Source organism: Elephantulus edwardii, unplaced genomic scaffold (genome assembly GCF_000299155.1).
Source record: "Elephantulus edwardii isolate Elephantulus edwardi_28Jun2011 unplaced genomic scaffold, EleEdw1.0 scaffold00264, whole genome shotgun sequence".
NCBI classification, from domain to species: domain Eukaryota; kingdom Metazoa; phylum Chordata; class Mammalia; order Macroscelidea; family Macroscelididae; genus Elephantulus; species Elephantulus edwardii.
In genome coordinates, this window is record NW_006400014.1 from 2,595,837 (window position 1) to 2,612,665 (window position 16,829).

Here is a 16,829-nt window from a genome sequence, read left to right on the forward strand (position 1 = left end):
TGGAAAAGTAAAAGAAAAATTCTTTCATTGTTTTACAAAACCTCCCCCAGCTCCACTCCACCATGTAGCCTTCACTCTAGACTCCTGTCATGACAAAAATACCTAACCACATATCCCTTTAAACAGTTTTCTCCCTCATCTGTTTCAATGCAGTATACATTATTGAACCCATCTTTCTCAGTCTCTCCCAAATCCCAAGGTCAGTCCTGTTTTATAACAGTGGCACCATGCAGTATTTGTCCTTTTGTGTCTGAGATACCTCACTCAGCATAATGTCCTCCAGAGTCACCCATTTTGAATAATATTGCATGAGTTCCTTGTTTTTCCAATGCATCGTAGCATTCCATTGTGTGAATATACCACAGCTTCTCTATCCATTCGTTTGTTGATCTGCACTTAGGTTGTTTCCAACTCCTTACTATTGTGAACAAAGCTGCAATAAACATGGGTGTGCATATATCTGCTTGGATATCAGTTATGGTCTCTTTGGGATATATTCCCAGTAGTGGAATTACTGGGTCAAATGGTATCTCTATTTGCAACCTTTTGAGAAAGCACCATACTGCCTTCCACAGTGGTTGCACCAAGACAATTTTTCATAGCTACTGCGGTGGACTGACTCACAGTTGATCCTCCCCCAGTTTGGGAAACTCTAAATTACAGAGGAGGAGATTCTCCAAGTTTCTCCCACTTAGCCACTGGTGGATTCAAACTACCAGAGAAGTACTATCTTTGTTTAGCAGGGGAGGAAAAAAAGAAAAAAAAGAATACATTTCAATCATTTAAATACTGTTCATGAAGCAAATGAAGGTGACTTTGATGAAGAATTTATTACAGATAGAACTTGTTTTCAAGGATCTCTGGTAGTACAATGAGCTAAGAGCTGAGCTGCAATTCAAAGGTTACCAGTGAGAACCCACCAGCTTCTCACGGGGACAAAACTGTGGCAGTCTGTTCCCATAAAGATTCATAATCTTGGAAAGCCTGTGAGACATTTTTACCCTGTCCTGGAGGGACACTGTTAGTAGGAATCTATTTGATAGCAGTGATTTTAGGGGCTAATTTAAATGTTTCAAAGGGAGAGTTAAGTAACACTAAAGAGCTAATAGAAGCTGTCCTTCAATCAGGTGTTCAGAGAGTAAAGAGACATCTTTCTTGTTTGTTAGACTACAGACATACATGGCACATTTACAAAAATTTAAATGTTACTAGGCCATAGGGCAAGCCTTAACAAATTTCACATGGAGCATATTTTTCCCAACACAAGGAAATTAACATTTTAAGCCATTAATAAAAAAGACAGTTATTCTCTTTGAGAACTTAAAAATGAGCACACAGATTACTAAATTATTAATAGAGAAAAGAATCAATCATAAAGAAACACCTAAAATTGAGTGCCAATGAAAATCCTCTTCATAAAAATGTTCTGGATAATATTAAAGAGGTGTCAAAAGACAAAATGCCCATAATAGGGGAAAAAGGAAAAAGAAATACATTAATGATAGAACTTAATAATATTCAACTTGAGAAGTAAGAAAATGCACCGAATGTAAAGAAAATAAATATCCAATATATATCAAGAAGTTCTGATGACCTCGTGGCTAAGGGGCTGTGCAATCAACTCAAAGCCAAGCAGTTCTTATCCACCAGCTCTTCCACAGGAGAAAGACAGACAGTCTCCTCTAGTATGATTTATAGCCTCTGAAAAACCCACAGGAGGGTCAGGTATGAGACAGTCCTGATTTGACAGCACATAACAACAACACCAACAACACAAAAGAGCAAAAAATTTCTGATGGTGTCACGTGTTGCTGTTCAGATGCTGACAGAAAGATCATCAATTCAAATCTATCAGCTGCTCCTCAAGAAAAAGGTGGACATTGTCCTCCTATAAGTATTTACAGTCTGAGAGTCATCAGTTGGACTTGATTGGGGGGGCGGGGGGGGGCGGGTGTTTAACAAAGGAAACAGAGGGCAAAGAAACTTTAAAGATTGACACATTTCAAAGACATTCTGGTTCATTTGTTCAATAAACATGTATTGACTATCTAATGGGTGCCCAGCATTGTAGTAGGCAATGCAGATTCATTAGAGAAGTTATGCATAAAGATCTCTCTTTTTAAAATGGAAATCATATTCTAGTTAGGAGAACAGACACTAAAAAAGATGAACAGAAAAAATGAGTATACCAGATGATAAGTAATAGGGGGCGGGGGGGGGGGAATAAAGTATAGAAGGTGCATTTGGAAATTCCACTGGGGTTGGGAGGAAAATCTTAGAGAACCTGTCTAGAGAAGACCTCAAAAGAGGCTTTGTGCTCTTTAGAAGTTGAATATCTCTAGAAATTGATAAAAGAAATGGATAAAAGTAAAGCAACAGTGTTCATCCAAAGAGTATTAAGACTGTACTAGATTACATAAATATTTATACAATATTGCAGAAGATTATTTAAAAATATGTAAATACATGGATAAGTTAATGTATAAACACATATAAGTTATACAAATATTAGGAATGTGATAGATCATACCTATATGTACAATATATTTTGATCAGAAAAATTTTAAGAGAAAAAATATGTAACATTTTGACAGTAAATTTGAAAACTTAGGCAAAAGTAACATTCATTTAGGGAAAATAAATTAAATACCAATTGTTGTTATGTGCTTTTGAGTCGCCTACGACTCACAGTGACCGTACGTACCATAACCCTAAGCTCTGCTCTATCCTGTGCCAATCGTATTGTCTCTGACACACCTACCCCTATTACCCCAGTCACTGAATCAGTCCATCTCATCGAGGGTCTTCCTCTCCTGCACTGTCCCTCCACCCACCCAAGCATGATGTCCCTCTCCAAGGACTGGTCCCTCCTCACAACATGTCCAGAGTATGTTAGACAAAGCTTCAGAATCCTTGTCTCCAAGGAGCAGCCTGGTCTAAAAAAGGTCTGAAATCATTAAGGAAACTGAGTCAGCATTCAAAAATTCAACTCCATACTATCCAAGAGCAAAATTCTTAGAAAATTAGGAATACAATTTAAGAACCAAGCTATGATTGGGGAAAAATAGATAGAAAAAAATTAAAACCTTAAGCAAATATATTTAGTAATGAAACATTATGTTGTCAAGTAACAAACAAGGGAGATGATATGTAGTCCACATTCCATGGCTTATTGGCAGAGGTAAAAAAGATTGCCCCTAAGCTTAACCCTTCTGGAGTCTTTGACTGGTAGTTAGTTAAGCGCTCATCTAAAAAAAGATTAGTGGTTAGAATTAACTTAAAGATATCTCAGAAGAAAGGCTTAGTGACATACTTCCTAAAAATTAGACAGTGAAAGTCCCATGGAGTACAATTTTACTCTGATAAAGATGGTGTCTCCATGTATCAGAGTCAACTAATTAGACAGTAATTGATGGTGGTAGAGCTATTACTTCCAAATGCTGTGAGATGTTGGTCATGCTAAGAACCCTCCGAGGAATCAGGCTGTGGTCATGATTCAGGCTTAGCCAAGGTCTTTTGCCCAGATGCCTTCCTTGCCCTCTCCTTGCAAATTTCACCTGAGAATAATCTCTTAATAAATCACTTAGTACAAGAAACTATATCTCAGTCTGCTTCTACGGATGCTGACCTAAGACACTAAACAAAGTTCAATGTCAGGTTCCTAAGAGGAAATATTCCCTGCCAAATATTCCCTGCTATGCAATAGTACAACACGATCATTTCAGAAGCCATTTCTAGTTTTATCACAAAAGCATTTTAGGCCTGCTGAATCACTGACTGAGGGTTGAACTGAGAAATTATTTTCCAGTACTACCAAATTATTCCCACTTTCTCTCTCTGCTTAAACAGCTTTCATGGGGATAATATGTCACTTAGTGTCACAGAATCTGATCGCTACAATTTCTTCCACTTCTTAAACACTGTGATTCTATTACATTAGATTAAATGTCTTTTTTTTTAAACTTCAGAACTTGAAGAGCCCCAAGAGACCATTTAATCCATAACTCTTGTTTTCAGGTAAGAAAAGTGAGAGTTAGAGAAGGAAAATTACTAGCCCCGTCCAGAAGGTTCCTGGGTCCCTATATCTCCAGAGGGGATAAGGGAAGGGGAGGTATGGGCCCCTAAACCTAAACTGTCAACCCTAAAGCGGGGGCTCATCCTGTCCTTTGCTTAGACAGCTGAGAGCAGAAACCCTGCCTCTGTATCTAACAACAAAATGTCAGAGCCAGCTGCTTCACCATTCTCAGACAGAGCACATTCCAGAGCAAAGACTTGCAGTCCTCAGAGCCAAGTTGTCAAGTATCTCATTCTGACTGATAAAACTCATGACACTAAGTAAAGCCTTTTCTCTATTTTTAAAATGGAGAATAAAGTCAAATATTCTAATAATTCTGACAAAATTTCTGACATTAATAACCATCACATACTGTTTACTATGTCCCACGTATGTGATACCTTCCGAGCCCTCCATGTGGGTTTTATTATCATCTTTTCTAGGTTGAATCTATTTAACTCCTTTTTAACCACTTCAAGGTAGGGCTGCAGCTATCTCTCAGATTTTGAGTTTGCACAAAACCCACCCAAAGTTCTTGTTTAAAATGCAAAACTCTAAGTCCCACCTTCAGAGATTTGAATTTCTGTGGATTGAAGATGGGGCTCAGAAATCTTCATTTAAAAGAAAAGAAAGTAAGTGATCTGAATGCAAATGGTCTCAAGGTCACACTTTGAGGAACACTGAACCTCACTCCTTTGCCTTAGTTATCTGAATAGTTTTTCTCCTTAAGTAAGAGAAGAAACAATGGCATAATCTGTAATAGACCTGGGTGAAATTGCTGGCCCCTCCTATTATCTTCTTATGAGTTGCACGAACTCCTAAATTTGGAAGCTTGATGATGAATTCTTCAAGCAATTTTACCTGCAGATGGCTTTAGCCCCCCAATAAGTCTGAGGAACCAACTGGTTTAGTAACAATGTTTTTAAACTTTCATAATCATATATGTAGAAAATACATTCATAACAGAATTTGAGCATTGGTTGGAATAGTATGGGTCTAATTCAACCCCATTGCTTTTAGAAGTGAGAAATTACTATTACATCAATTTCAGTAGTAATCAAATCTATTCCTCTTCTAATTTTTTCCATTAATTGCAGTTGACTCCTTGTCTGTAAGATAATGTCATTCCAAAAGTCTTCCCAAGCCATAACATTTCTAAACCTAAATCATAACATACAAAGAAGAAAAAGGGACAGAAGACAAATAAACCAAGAACACATTCTTCCAGCTCTGAGAAGGTCAGTGTCATGGGGCAGGGCCTTTAAGAGTTAGAGAAGTCATCACTAGTCAACAATCTCCAGAAGCAAGATGGTCTACATCATAGAACCGGACACAAAGACCGAGAGTGCAAAGCCAGCAGCCAGTCATTTCAAGACCCAAGAAAAACATTCAAATGAGCTTCACTGATTAAATCATACCTTTAAAAACAATGACCAGACAAAGTGAACTGTATTTGATTCTTCAATGCTTGTTTTGGGAAACCTCTGAGTTGATCCGTAAGTCTAAGTAAGATAAAACATTAATGATGAATAAATAGGTTACATCTAGAAGAGTTGACTCTTGTCTATCACAGCAAGGTGGGACAGCATGGGGAGGGAAAGAATAAACCAGGACCAGGTGCCCAGGGATAGAAAGATTACTAAGAAATTTATGATATGGTAATTTTAATTCTAAGGCATAGCAGTGATTTATCTTTAAATTCCAATGTACTCTGGACACTTTACAATCAAGATACAACTATTTTGAACATGCAACATCCATAAAAAGACTTGGGGGGGGGAAGAATGGAGAGAGGAACCCTTCAAGATGAAAATAATCAGACAGTTCTTTTCCCTTCTATGTCTTTTCCTTAAACCATATCTTTAGAATCCAAGGTCTCCAAAGACTTTTCAGAAGAGAACGGGATTTATTGTTAGGAATTCAGCTGGGGAAATTATTTGCTAGTCTTGAGGGTGGCCAGATTGTAGGCCAAAGCCAAGAATTTAATTTTTATAACTTCAGGCTTGATAATTGGGATACAACTTGAGATTAAAACCCAGACAAATCTACCTCACACACAGATCTTTTGGCCTCACATTGTGGTTTCATCTTCAAAACAGAAAAAAGAAGAAAGAAAAAAAAAGAAAAGCTAAGTTAGGAAGTGAAAGATCTCATGCTTCTTATATTGATAGCCAGGATACATAAAGAATGTTTCAGCCTCTCCCTCAACACTAGACTCTAATTCTTGTCCATCATACTTTGGAGTGCCTGCGAACACCTGGTCCCTTTTCTTTGGTTCAGATCCTTCTTCCCTAGTATTCAAACTACTGCAATAGTGTCCTAGAACTCATCTTCACCCCCATTCCACCTCCATGATAATCTAACAGTTAATCTCCTAGAAAATAAGCTTGACCATACCGTGATTAAATATATTCACCAGGTAGGATTCTACTTTAAAATCTAAAATATTAAAATCTGTAATAAAACACTTGACATTCTCAGTCAATATTTAGTAAACAATAGCATGACCATCTCTTTTTGTAAGTAAAATTTCATTGGAATGCAATTTCAGCCTTCTCAGCTCCATAATGAACACTTGGTACCAACAGTCAGGCAATCAAAAGAATTGCATTGGAAAAGTCTGCTATCAGGGATCCTTCTAAAGTGCTAAAGAGCAATGAGATCAATTTAAAGACTAAGGTTCACCAGATCTAGACCATGGTCTTCACAATTACGTCCTTTGCATCAGAAAGCTAGACAATGACTAAGGATGACAGCAGAAGATTCAATACCTTTGAGCTGTGGTACTGGAGAAGAGTCTTGACCATACCATAGACTGCCAGGAGAACAAACAGGTCTGTTTTGGAGAGGGTAAAACCAAGTTTCTCCTCGGAGGCAAGATTTTGAAGCTCCATCTCACATACTTTGGTCATGTGGCAAGGAGGGACCAGTATTTAGAGAAGGACATCATGCTTGGAAGCGTGGAGGGACAGTGCAGGAGAGGAAGTCCTCAGATTGACATGGTTACTGGGACAATGAGGTTTTGTGTATCCAGAATCAGTGAGACTGGTTCAAGGTAGGGCTGTGCTCAGAGCTGTTGTACATAGGGTTGCTATGAGTCTTGAGTGTGACTCAATGGCACATAACAACAACCACCACCATAGTCATTCATTTACATAGTAACTACTACTGCTTTCATATTATAAAAAGAAAGAAATGTTTTTGAGTACCTTTGTTGTTGTTATGTGCTGTTGAGTCACCTGTGACCCATAGCGACCCTATGTACAGCAGCTCTAAACCCTGCTCTGTCTTGAGCCAGTCTTACTAATTGCAACACACCAACCCCTATTACCTCTGTTAATATATCAATGCATCTCATCTGTGATCTTCCTCTCCTGCACTGTCCCTCCACCCTTCTGAGCATGATGTTCTTCTTCAGGGACTGGTTACTCCTGGCCACATACCAAAGTATGTGAGACAGAACTTCAAAATCCTAGCCTCCAAGGACAAATTTGGCTTTTTCCTCTCCAAGGCAGATCTATTTGTTTTCTTGGAAGTCAATGGTGTATTCAAAACTCTTCTCAAGAGCCACAACCCAAAGGCATAGATTCTTCTTCTGTCATCCTTAGTCACTGTCCTGCTCTCTGATGCATAGCAAGTAATTGCTAAGACCATGGTCTGGATTAGGCGAACTTTAGGCTCTAGACTGACATTGTTGCTTTTCAGCACTCTGGAGAGATTTGTGACAGCAGATTTTCCCAATCCAATTCATCCTTTGATTTCTTGACTGCTGGTACCAAGAATGTTAATTGTGGAGCCAAGCAAGCTGTAATTGTTAACAACCTCAATCTCTTCTCCATCCATCATGATGCTGCCAGTTGGCCCAGTGGTGAGAATCTTTGTCTTCTTAATTTTGAGCTTCAATACATATTGAAGACTACAGTCCTTGACCTTCTGCAACAAAAGCTTCAAGTCTTCTTCAGTTTTAGCAAGCAAGGTTGTGTCATCTGCATAACGTTGATTGTTAATGAGGCTTCCTCCAATCCTGACGCCACACTCCCCCTCATAAAACCCTGCTTCCCGAATTATCTGCTCTGTATACAGATTGAAAAGGTATGGAGACAGGATGCATTCCTGATGCATGCTTTTTTTATTTTGAACCATGCAGTGTTTCTTAGCTCTGTTCTAAGGACAGTTTCCTGGTTCAACTATAAGTTTTTCATAAGCACCATCAAATGTTCTTGGATTCCCATTTTCCTCAAGGTTAGCCACAATTTGTTGTGACCTACACAGTCAAATGCCTTTGCATAGTCAATGAAACACAGATAGACCTTTCTCTGGTACTCTGCTTTCTGTCAAGATTCATCTGACATTGATAATAATGTCTTTAGTGCTACGACCTCTTCTAAACCCAGCTTTTATTTCTGGTAGTTCTCTTATTGTACTATTCCAGTCATTCTGAACAATCTTCATCAGGATTTTTCTAGTGTGTAATATTAGTGATATTGTTTGATAATTTCCACACTCTGTTGGGTCACCTTTTTTTTTGGAATGGGAATATATATGAATCTTTTCCAGTCAGTTGGCCAAGTAGTTGTCCTCCAGACTTCTTAGTACAACCTAGTGAGCACATCCAGGGCAGCATTTGTTTGTTGAAATACATCGATTGGTATTCCATCAATTCGTGGGGTTTTATTTTTTGCAAAGTCCTTCAGAGCACCCTGAACTTTCTTCTTCATCACAATTGCCTCTTGATCATATGTTGTTTCTTTAAATTCTTCTGTGTCAGCCAATTCTTTTTGGTACAATCACTTTGTATACTCCTTCTATCTTCTTTTAATGTTTCCTGATTCACTCAATATTCTGCCCATGGCATCTTTAAGCATTTTAAGCATTGCAACTCACAGCTTGAATTTGTTCTTTAGTTCCTTCAGTTTAACAAATGCCAAGCAAGTATGACCCTCCTGATTTTCAGACTCCAGCTCCTTGCACATTTCAAAATATAATATAATGTCTTGTCTTCCCAAGCTGCCCTTTGAAATCTTTCAGGCAGCTCCTTAACCTCTTGATTTCTTCCCTTTGCTTTGGCTTCTTGGCACTCTAGTGAAATATTCAGAGTCTCTACTAACATTCATTCTGATATTTGGTCTTTTCTTCTTCCTTTTTTGTAATGACCTTACAGTTTGTTATACTCACACTAATCTCATGTGACAGACCAGAACTTCCACATAAGGATTTATGCCTATAATATTTATGGAAGCAGATCAAGTATTTCTATGCTGGAACTGCTTGCATGTGTCTCTCTCTGTCTTACTCTCATTGTTGATAATTTGGGAAACTCATCTGACTCTCCAGTGGGTTTTCAGAAAATGAGACTTGCAAGAGAGATTACCTAACTTTCTCCCTCAGATCGGTTGGTCATTTGAGTCTTTGGGTTGGCAGTGCAAGTCTTTACCCACCAAAACATCAGAACTTCACTTTGTGGTTATTGTTACTAAGTGCCATTATGCTTAATATGGCTCATAGTGACCCTATGAACAATATATCTGCAGCCTATCCCATCCTGTTCCATTCTAATCTTTCCTAACACATTTGATCCCATTGCTGTAGACATTGTACTAATCCATCTCATTGAGGGTTTTCCTCTCCTTTACTGACCCTCCGCCTTTCTAAGCTTGACAATCCTTTCCAAGGAATGGTATCTCCTAACAACATGCCCGAAGTGAGAGGAAATTCACCATCTTGGCTCCAAGTAGCACTCTGGTTGCATTCTCTTAAACATATCTTAAAAAAAAAAATCCAAAAGCTGTTCAGTACTCCAACACAACAACTCAAAGGCTTTGATTATTCTTCTGTCATTCTTATTCACTGCCCTGGTCTCAGTTGCACAGCAGATGATTGGAAAAATTATGGATTTAATCTGATAAACTTTAAACTGATAAACTTTAAACATCATTGCTCTTCAGGACTTCTGAAAGATCCCTGACATCAGACTTTCCCAAGGCAGTACATCTCCTGATCTTCTTACTATTGGTGCCAAAAGTGTTGATTGTGGATACAAGCAAAATGAAACCATTGACACCCGTAGTGAAGATTTTTGTTTTCTTGCTGCTGAGATGTAATCCATATTGAAGACTTTAGCCCTTGATCTTCTGCAGCAAGCATTTTCAATCCTCCTTGCTTTCAGCAAGCAAGGTTGTATCATTTACATAACACACGTTGTTGATGATCCTTCCCCTAATTCTGATGTACGCTCTTCATAAACTCTAGATTCTCTAATGATTTGCTCAGCATACAGATTGTGAGTTCAAACATCTAACCTGTAGGTTATCTGAGCCACCAAGCACCTTAACAATCTCATATATGAGGGCGCCTTGACAGTTAGATTTCCCTACAAACCAAGATGTAAAGAAAAGTTAATTGTAATAGATAAGAAAAAGTTTATCAATCTATGATCTAGCCTCTAGTTTGCTCTTTCAGTTTCCTTTTCTGTCTCTTCCAAACATAAGTCCTACCCTAAAATCAAATGGATTTTACTATTTCCTGAACACACCATTATCTTTCAAGATTATCTATTTCTGAATATATTGTTCTCTTTCTTGAAAATCCATTATCATTCTGCTAAAATTAGTACACTTCACTTTCTTTAAGACTCTCCTTCACTATGATCTTTTCTGTGAAGCCTTCCCTGGATTTCCCCAGGCTGATGTGCTGCTCCCTGCCCTATGAGGTCTGTGCTTCAGTTAGAGTATTTATCACATCCTAGTGCAATTATCTAACTCATTGGGGTTCCTTTTTTTAGTCTGTAAGCTCTTTGAGGACAGTTGTCTGCATTTTTGTCTTTCAAATATCTTACGTTATTTAGGTAAATGATCATGAAGTGTTTGATAAATGAATGAATGACTTGTAGACCTTACACATTCAAAACACTGGGCATGGTGTGTTAAAGTAGTTTTACTAACTTAATTAGCTTTGTCAACTCACAAAAATGTGCTTTGCTTAAAGGAGACTAATTACATGATGTTGTGTCGTTGTGTACCATCTGGTAGGAAACAATCCATAGCTGACCCAGCGGGTTTTCAGAGGCAGTTACTCTCACAGAGGAGGAGATTGTCTATCCTTCTCCAGTGGAGCAGCTGGTGGATTCTAATCGTGTTAGGGATTGTAGTGCAACTTCTTGCTACTAGGCCACTAGTGCTCCTTAGTAACATAATAATGTAAAAAAAAAAATAATAATTATTCTTACCAGAGAAAAACAGTCAACACAAAGATGAGTATTTTGTACCTTGGGAAATGCGTATTCCTATGAATGAACTCCAAAAAAAAAATTAAAAAAAATTAAAGGGTGTCTATAAAATAGAATCTTTCTATTTAATGACTTCCTTTATTCTGTCCTAAAAGAAGAACGAACAATTGCCAGTGAGTTTTAATTAAGCCTGTATAGTGGCATCACTTTCCTTCTCTTTAATAGAAATCCAATAAACCAAGTAGGGATTTATTGACTAGAATGTTAAATTCCACTTCTCAAACAATGTATATAAATCTCTCCTTGGCCCTTTTGTAAGCCCCTATTTTGACAAATGGACACATTTAATATTAGGTTAAGGTTATCCCAAAAGATATTCATGGACACTTGCATTTCAGAATGACAAAAGGGATTTTGCAAGAAGTAGACATGGTGTTATGACACCACCTTGCCTGTTTTTCTTTCATGGTATAATACATTTCCTAATGATTAATAACATTCAACTAAGAACATTTTTGAAAGAACAAAATAGTTCTTTTTAATATGTTGAAACTAGGCTTGAGTTAAAATAGACAACTGATATTACTGAGGTTGGGTCATTTCTTTTTTACCTAATGTATATATGGAATATGTTCTGTTTTTACCTCTGGAAAAATGCACTAGTCCAATAGTTAACTGGAAAGACAAAAATAAATAGGAAAACAATTAGAGGCAGAATTTTAATGGATCATACAGATTCTTCCTGGAGAAGGCTGTTAGTGATGAATTTGGAATGTACTCAATAGCCCACATTGAGTCTTTAGGGCTAGGTCTTTAGGGTCAAAACATCTTTACAACAGCTGTAATTGCACTGTGTGAAGTGGGAGAATTGAGTCAGGTATTATCCTATTTGTGTCCTTAGCACATGCTAGATGGGCAGTCTTTTCCTTTGCAATTTACTGACTCTGAAAATCTGCTGGAGGGTTAGCTATGCGTTGGTTCTGACTCAATTGTATACAACAACAATCTATGTTCAGGGAACTCTGGTATTCAAGTGAGTAAGGGATTGCACTGCCAACCCACAGGCAGGTGGTTTGAATCCACAAATGACTCTTGACCCAAGAAAGATGGGCAATCTCCTCCCATGCAGTATAGAGTCTCTGAAAATTTGCTGAAACATCAGCTTTGAGTCAGTCTTGACTCAACAGTATTGAATTGAGTACATGTTCTCTAATTATCACAGTTCCTATAATGGCAGATATTTCTTGAATAGTTTATGGTTGAAATTAAAATTCACTTCTTAAGATTACTTCCAATTAACTGATTTAGCATCACAAGACCTGACTTGGAGTAAAGGTTTTTATTTTCCTTATTTTTAAATAATGTCCAAGATTTCCTATTCTCAGCTAAAAACTGAAATGAATAATAATACAATAGCTTCAAAGATGCATTAATGAAGTAAAAATCAATCTATAAAGCTGGCAGTAATACAGAACAACTTGGAAAAATATTTTGTGGTGGGGTGATTTTTCTCAAAATGAAAGCAAAGAGAAAAAGATCAGTGAGTTTTCCTAGGGTTTAGAAAATTCTCCATTAAAATTGTTTCAATAATGGAAGATTATTTGTCCTACTAACAGTTCATAAGCATAGATCTATATCTATTACTTTTCTATCTTTCTCTTTATCCATGTGTCCATCTCTCTCTCTCTCTTTCTCTCTCTCTCCCCCTCTGTACTTATCTACCTATACACTTATTTATCTACATTATTTATAGCCTCCAAAAATATTTGGAGGTTCAGCTATGAGATAGTTCTGACTTCATGAAAAGAAATATTTTCATATTTATCTATCCTTGATAAATATAGTTCACCCTTTCTTCTTTCATCACTTCATTTTCTCAGTCAGAAATAACAGTCTAAGTTTAGTGTCTTAATAGAAAAGGTAGAGTCCTTAGGTCTCCTTAGATCTGTGCTTGAGTACTGACATCTTCTACTTCCTTGTGCAGTCTATTGTGTAATGTTCTTGCTCCATTTGCCATAGAGAACCTTTTTCTAGTGTGAGTGTTTTGGATTGAGCCTTGATCTGATATTTGCCTTTGGGACTTAACATGGATAAACAGATACAGTTGAAAAGAACACTCACCACTTAGAAAGTTGTTTTTTCTCTTTCCTCCTACTCATGATGTTTTTCCTTGAGCCATTAAGAATCATGAATTTATATTGCTTGCCAGGCATCCTCACAACTGGACCAGTAGGCAATATCAGTATAGATGGAGAAAAGATTGAGAATTTCATTGATTTCACCTTAGTTGGATCCACAATCAATACATTTGGACTAGCATTCAGGAGATGAGGAGACACATTTCACTGAGAAAGACTGTAGTCAGAAACTGCTCCAAGTTATTGAGGAGTAATGATGTCAGTATAAAGACGAAACTGTGCCTGATTGAAGCTATGGTCTTTTCAGTCATTTGCTATGCATCTGAGAGTTGGACTAAGGATGACAGAAGAAGAGTTGATGACTTTGAATTGTGGTGTTGGAGAAGTGTGCTGACTATATCATGAACTGCCAAAAGAACACATAATGTCTTGGAGAAGGTACAGCCAGAGTGCTCCTTGAAGGCCAGCATACTCAAACTTTGCCTCATATACTTTGGACATGTTGCTAGGATAGGCTATTCCTCAGAGAAAGACATCATATTTGGGAAGGTAGAGGGACAGTGAAGAAGAAGAAGAAGACCTTAATCAGGGGAGTGGAGTTGGAACAGTCACTTGCAGCAGTGGATGTGAGTGTATTGGAGATTGTGAGGTTGGCACAGGAAAGGACAGGGTTTAGATCTGTTTTTCAGAGGATTGTGATCAGTCATACTCAACTCGATGGCACCTGACAACAATAACAACTAATAAGCATTGAGTCACAGTGACTGAATGGTGCAGGAGGAAACCAAAAAGGGTTGATAAAAGTGGTGAAGAACAGGGCTCAGAAAGTCCATGTTTAATTGAAGTATGTTCTATTTTCTTGAGTAGGGCAGTGTTCAAGCCCAGGATGCAGGTATGCCTCTAACCTCAGCTAGCCTCTGTCTGTTTCTGGCTCACACAGTAGAGTGTGGTTTGTGCGTGCAGTCCTACAGTAGGCTCCTTAATTCTTTCCCACCAGTGACTCAGGTAATATGACTCTCCAAGCACAGCAAATTCAGTTAATAATTTTGTTGCTCTGGTGGTCTAGTCATAAGGAGCTGTGCTGTCAACCCAAAGGCATATGGTTCAAACCCACTGAGCAGTTCTATCAGAGAAAGACGGGCACTCTCTTCTTGAATGATCTATGTGTTGTGTTGTTGTTGTTGTTAAGTGCTGTCGAGTTGCAGGTGACTCATAGCAACCCTATGAACGAAAGTCCCGGACACCTCCTGTATAACTTTTGTCCTCTCTCCAGGTTCATAGAGTTTCCAGAGGCAAGCTACTATGGAAGTAGATGACACTCCTGCTTCCAAGCTTGTTTTAATTGGGGAGCGCCACCAAACACTGTCCACCATGAGTAACCATTCTCACATTTGACTCATCAGTGTCAGTCACAGTGTTCGGCTTCACAGAAACCACGGGTTACCTCTGTACAGCAAGTGGACACACCAGGGCTATATCACTTAGAAGAATGTTTGAACAAAAACTTCTCCAACAGTCATTGATTATGGATCTATGTAAAATGAATTCTCAGTATTTTCTGTGTTTATTATGACATTGCTTATTGATCCAGTTATGAGGGTTTTGTTCTGTTTTCTTTCTGTTAAAGCCCAATTCATATTGAAGGTTGTTATTAGTCTGTCTTTGTAAGTGTTTTAAGTCCTCTTTGCATTGAGCAAACAAACTGTTATACTCTGCTTATCATAGGTTATTAATTGGAGCCTGCTAGGCCCCTTGCTCTCTCTTTCTATGCCATTGGTGGTGGTGATCTATAGCCTCTGCAAATCCACTGGAGGGTCAGCTATGAGTTGATTCTGACTTGATGGCACATAAAATCAAGTTTGTCTTTTTAAAATAATTTTATTTTATACTGGTTTACTTACATTGTTTTTCACACTGGATCTTTCCCATTTACATTACCTACTCCTCCCTCCACCCATCAAATTGTGTGACCCTATGATTAATCACTCCTCTGGTCCCCACTTATCCTAACCCCTCTGCTCCCCTCCTCTCTGCCCATGGATCCTCACACATGTTCTATAATAATGGCCTTATACAGTATTTGACCTTATGGGACTGAGTTAGTTCACTTAGCATAATACTATCCAGACCCTCTCAAGTTTGGTAGTGATTTTCAAAACCATTGCTTCTGTGTGCTGCATAGGATGGTATATGAATGTCCCATAATTTCTCAATCCATTTGATTGGGGTTGGGCATTTGGGCTGTTTCCATGGTATTGCTATGGTGAATAACATTGCTATGAACATTGGTGTATAAGTCTCCTTTTGTGCCTCAGTTCTCATTTTCTCTAGATATATTCCAAGCAGTAGCATAGCTGGGTCATATGGAGTTTCTGTGTTCAACTTTTTGAGGAAATGCCAAACTGCTTTCCAAAGTGATTGTACCATTTTATAATCTCACCAATAGTGTATAAGAGTTCCTATCTTGCCACATCCTCTTCATTTATTACTTGTTGTCCTGTTAAATTTTGACAGGAGTTTACAGAGTAAGATGGTATCTCATTATGGTTATGATTTGCATCTCTCTTATTGCCAGTGAGACTGATAATATTGCCAGTGAGAGTGATAACACAATTATAGAATGGGAAAATGACATAGACTTTTTCACAGTTTGTTGTTTTAAAAATGTTGTTGTGGTAAAATACATATAACAGAACATTTCAAGTATTTTTATGTGTACAATTGAATGACTTTAAGTACATTTACCATGTTGGTTATTCTATGTATCTTTGGGGGGCATTTCAATTGAAAATTGAAGGAAATCTTACTGGGTACATCCAATTTACTACTGTGGTAACTTAGAAGTTGAGAATTATAAAGCACATTTTCAAAATCTCCCACTTATGATATACATGTGTCAGAATCTAAAAGTCTGTAATGAATAAAAACAGAAAATGGGCTAATTGAAGCTGGTACAGGGAATTAAAACTCTAATTTTACAAAAATATATGCACTTTATTTTATTGTACCCCCTGAAGGTAAGCACAATGTAATTGGGGAATAACTTCCCTTAACAAATGGAGATAGATGAGACACTCTAAATTGGGTTAGGAATTTTGAAATACACTACAAAATGTATTATGTAAATATTAGACCCTGAGTAAACTTACAAAACTAAAGGCTCCAAGTTTGTTTCAATCAAGAATATTCTGAAACTTATTATAGGTTAGAGCTTTGGATAAATACGATGTTACGGCCAGCAGGAGTTCAGAACCCTGAACATAATCAGTTCTGGTTATGGAGATTCAATAAAGCATAATAATAACCCTGGAGAAAGCAGAAAGACACCAGAAATGCTTGAGGGGACAGACAACCAAGCCTTGCTCAAAGGACTGGAGTTTGCTGCTATTTTTAGCGGCCATTAAATTGGCAC